The sequence below is a fragment of the Palaemon carinicauda genome, chromosome 13, assembly GCF_036898095.1.
Source record: "Palaemon carinicauda isolate YSFRI2023 chromosome 13, ASM3689809v2, whole genome shotgun sequence".
Classification (NCBI taxonomy): Eukaryota; Metazoa; Arthropoda; class Malacostraca; order Decapoda; family Palaemonidae; genus Palaemon; species Palaemon carinicauda.
This window is the reverse complement of record NC_090737.1, coordinates 30,489,430-30,494,429: the sequence shown is the minus strand read 5'-3', so window position 1 is coordinate 30,494,429 and position 5,000 is coordinate 30,489,430.

The window sequence follows — 5,000 nt, the reverse complement described above, 5'->3', positions numbered from 1 at the left end:
AAAGGTAACTCGTTGTATTCAACAAAAGATATATATGGAGTTAATTGAAACCAAAATTTATGATGAAGAGGAAAACATAAGTGTCAGTTGTTATATTAAAGTGGATCTCTCATCACCAAAATTGTTTTAACATAACGCAAAAAGAAAACAAAAATATAGTGATGCAAAACAATAAGCAAATAAGAAACAAAAAACATTCTTTGAAATAAACACTACAGAAATTGAGGGAATTATAAGATAAATACAGTATTGGCGAAGATAATAAAACTGAAGATTAATGTGCAGAAATATAAAAAACGTAGATAGAGCGAGAGAAAATTAAAATGCAGAACACAAGCAAATAATTTCAATATAGAATTTAAGTCATAAAATAGAATGAAGTTAGAAATACTTAAAAAGAAATAGGGAGTTAAGAAGAAATGTATATAATTGTAAATTTATTGCAAAAATGAGAGACACAAAGGGAACCACATTCGCATAAACACATAGAGAGAGAGAGAGAGAGAGAGAGAGAGAGAGAGATCTTATGTGAAATATATATATATATATATATATATATATACCTTTACATATGTATATATATGATTATTATATAAATATATGTATGTACAGTATGTATACTACATATGCACTAAACCTCATAGTCATTTAAGTTTCAGTCACAAATTGGAATCGGTAAGCTAGATTATTACAACTAAATATTAATTTTTTGTATTTTTGGTTTTAATTAGTTTTTTTAGTCTGAGGAATAAATGAAAATTTCAAGTGTTCATAGTAATCCTTACCAATCAGTTTCTACGCAATTAAACACATGTGATATAGATACATACACCCACTATATGCTAAGTCTGCTCCCCCTAATATGCCTTGATATACACTGACTATTTTTATGAGTTTATATATATTCAATTATATTCTGATTATTTTTTTACTTTAGGTATATTCAACCGTTTAAATAAATTATTATATACTGATTAATATTTGAGTTTAGACATATTCAATCGTTTAGATGAATTCTTATATACTGATTATTTATTTTACTTTAGGTATATTCCATCGTTTAGATAAATTGAAAGTTTTTAATTGTGCAATTATCTTTTCGTAAAAGAGAGTCCTTTTACAGGCGAGAAAGAATAACAATGTCTGTAGCTTTTATTCTCTTTATTGTTGTGGAGCTTCTTCGTGTGAATTATCCAAGCTTTTTCTGAAAGCTAATAAGGCATTGCAACTCCCTAACGAGTCGTGATTGCTAATTACGATGACTTGAAGACTATCTCATTATAGAATGAGCATTCGTCATTGATGTGAGGTAATTAGATACAGCTGTGAATACTTATTATCAAGGTTTCATGTTTTATCATTGATTAGCTAAATTTTATCATAACTATTTGATAATTCATATTGAAAAATGGTGCTGTTAAGGGAAGAAGAAGAGTGTACAGGTATATCCACGAAGGAAAAGGTCGACTCTTAAACGAGGAATACAGAAAGTAAAAGAGATTTCCAAAATTGCCTTGAGATTGATAATTACTGAACACATAATTCATCCTAGGGATATTAACATTTCCTATCTATGCCTGAAGGATCTTTAAGAAGGTATGATTGTTAATTATGATTATGTATTTTCATAGGCCCGATGAATATGATAAATATCAAGAAATTTTTCTGGCATTCTAGAAAATGCTAGCATCCCTATATAACGATTTGTTATCGATAAATTAACGTACATTTATAACGAACTAACATTCCATCATATGTGGCTTTGCATAGCCAAATGTATGCCAGAAATGTATGAGGTCATACAGTGTTAAGTAATTCAATTTTGCAACTGAGATGAGTCGACTTCCTTATAAAAACACATTGCATATTCATTTCAAGACAAATTCTCACAACATTATGAATATTCATCAGAAGATTTATTAAGAGGATGAGAATGATCCTTGTTACCAGACGATACTCCCCATTACTGCTTATTTATTTGTCTTTGATTAAAGGCTAGAAATAAGGAAATAGATATCTTAAATTATTTCCAAGAATGTTCAAAAGTTAATTTCGCAGTAGAAAACCGAGCTTCTTTGTGGATACAAAAGATTTTTTTTTTTTTTTTTTTTTTTTATAGAGAATTTTTGCTGATAGTTGTACTTAATATTTCCACACTGTTAAGAATTTCTCGTAAAAAAATTAAAAATGCTGGAATAAATGTTGCCAAGCATTTACCGTTTTAAAAACATATATTGACGTTTAGGAGTGATATTACGGTCACCGACCCGTAGAAGATAATAGCTAAGTCAGGTAAAATTACGGTCGCCTGTATTTTCCTGTAATACAGCTGAGAACAGTATATTTTTGCAGAGAATCCCCGTTATAATTACGGCTTTTTTTTAACAGTGCATATAAACACTTTTAAGAAGCCATTTATCTATTGTATCCCATTTGAACCAGAGACATTCCTCATTAACTTGCAAAAATAATTGCTTGCGATTACATAGATTTGTCTCAGGATAGCATAAAGTAAGTCTTGTGTAAAAGAGAGAGAGAGAGAGAGAGAGAGAGAGAGAGAGAGAGAGAGAGAGAGAGATTATCTAGACGTCTTAAAAATTCCCTATTCAATGTTGCTATTCATTATAAAATGGTTCCTGAAAACTTTTTTTTTATCGAGTAATAAAACTTAAATTATCAGCGTATGTATTGCTATGAAAGAGCAAACTAAGACTTATAAACATTTCTTAATGGTTCATTACCAGCCATGAATTTGGATTTCCATTTGGAATAAAAGGAAATTCCTTGTTAGCTTAGCTAGTAATAATAATGATAATGGAAATTTTCTTTTTGACTCAAGTTAATGAAACAACAATTATGATTTCAGTTCAGATGCTATTTTTCTGCTTTGTGTGGAAAAAAATTATATTGAATTTTCATATAGAATCTGAGCAAGGTGCAGGTTGCATAGGTTGCAATTTGCAGACTGCAGGTTGCATGCTGCAGGTGGCAGGTTGCAGGCTGTAGGTTGCAAACTGCAAATTGCATGATGCAGATTGTAGGCTGTAGATTTCAGGCTGTAGGTTGCAGGCTGTAGGTTGTAGGTTGCAGGTTGTAGGCTGTAGATTGCAGGCTGTAGGTTGTAGGCTGCAGGTTGATGCTGCAGGTTACAGGCAGAATGTTGCAGGTTGTAGGCTGCAGGTTGGAGGCAGCAAGTTGCACGCTGCAAGTTATAGGCTGCATGCTTTAGATTGTAGGCTGCTGATTGTAGGCTGTAGGTTGCAGGCTGCAGGTTGCAGCTACCGCCTTGAATGTAAGCTCTATTCAGTGCCATCGCCAATAATTTCTCGAGCGTGAAAGTAGCTGAGACCCGAGGGACAACTCGAAGTCAATAGTGCTGGAGAACACTTTGAGGGCGAAGGCAGCTTGTCCTTGACGTCTTTGAAGGAGGAGGAGGGGAGTGAGGAGAAGGAGGGGTGGGAGAGGAGTCGAGTTTTAGTTTTCCGTATATTAAATATTCTCGAGTTGGATATCTTTAAAGAGACCGTGGAAGAACAGCTTTCTTACTATAATAAGTTGATTTTCATTTTCGTATTCTAAATATACGTCTGAAAATACGTTTGAAAATACGATTAGAATTATGTAAAAGGATTTTTAGATGCTTTTCACCTTCAAAGATTTGAAAATTATGTTTAAATAATTTATTAGTGAGCATGGATATATCTTTGATATAAAAAATCGAAAAGCTGAAAATAACATGGAAATAAACTAAAGGGTTTTTTATTTTAGATGATTTTCATCGTTTATAGATATTCTATCAGTAAAATTTTTGATTGTTTGAGTATGGAGATATCATTGTGAAAATCTAAAAGTTGTTTTAATCCCATGTATGATATAGTACGAATGCTTCTTTTTCAAGTTGTATCCTCAAATTGTATCGTCAAATTGTATCCTCAATATCCGATCGCGTGATATAAGAAAATCTATAAGATCTTTTCATTCCCAGTTTGATATAGTATGAAGACTTAAGCTGGGGTTTACACGGTCGAATGGTTCGTCGAACCCGGTTGTCGAACCTGCTTGTCAAACGGTTCGCAGAGGAGAAGTTAGTCATAAATGCATAAGGTTTATGGACAATGAAGTCCCGCCCGCAAAAGTTAAGCGAGAACAGACGTTCTTCAAACGTGTTCGACAACCAAATACCCCGTTCATACGATCGAACATCACTTTAAAAAACTTGTTTATCGAACCGCGTTTGACGAACCATTCGACCGCGTGAACCCGCCTTTGGTCTTCAAGTTATATCCTCAGACATTCGTCACTCTGACACGATTTTCCCAAAGCAATCATCTTATCCTCCCCTGTTTGTGTCTGGCAGTTACGAGTGCATTTCCATTATCATCTTATCATCGAGATTAATGAAGGCATTTATGCGATTGGTAATTACGGCCATCAAGGCAGGAGCTAAGGAACAGAGGGTGTATCGATAATTGCAGTAATTATCCAATTTTAGAAAATTACTAGGCCATTGGATGCCTCCGGGTTCATTCATGCAGAGAGAGAGAGAGAGAGAGGAGAGAGAGAGAGAGAGAGAGCTTGTCTATCTCTTTTGATACAATTCTTATCAAGTAAGGTTCTGAGTCATGATAAATCGATTTTATGATAATTCATCCCAAACTATGTTAATATATCTATCTATCAATTTGCCTCTGCTGTAATTGTTATTCAAAGTTCGTAAACCCATCTAAAATTCTCACACTAATAATAGACTCGATCTCTCTTCCTATTAAAAAACCGAATAAATAAAAAACGATTCTTATTTAAAGTGAGGATCCCATCTAGTGATAAGTTATTTGTTTATTTATCTATTTATCAATTAATTTCCTCAGTAATTATTATTCCAATATCGTAAACCAATCTCACATTCTCCTGCTAATAATAGAATCTTGACTTCTCATTCTATTACAAAAAAAAAAAAAAAAAAAAAAAAAATAGAAAAGCGATTCTTATTCAAGGCAAGG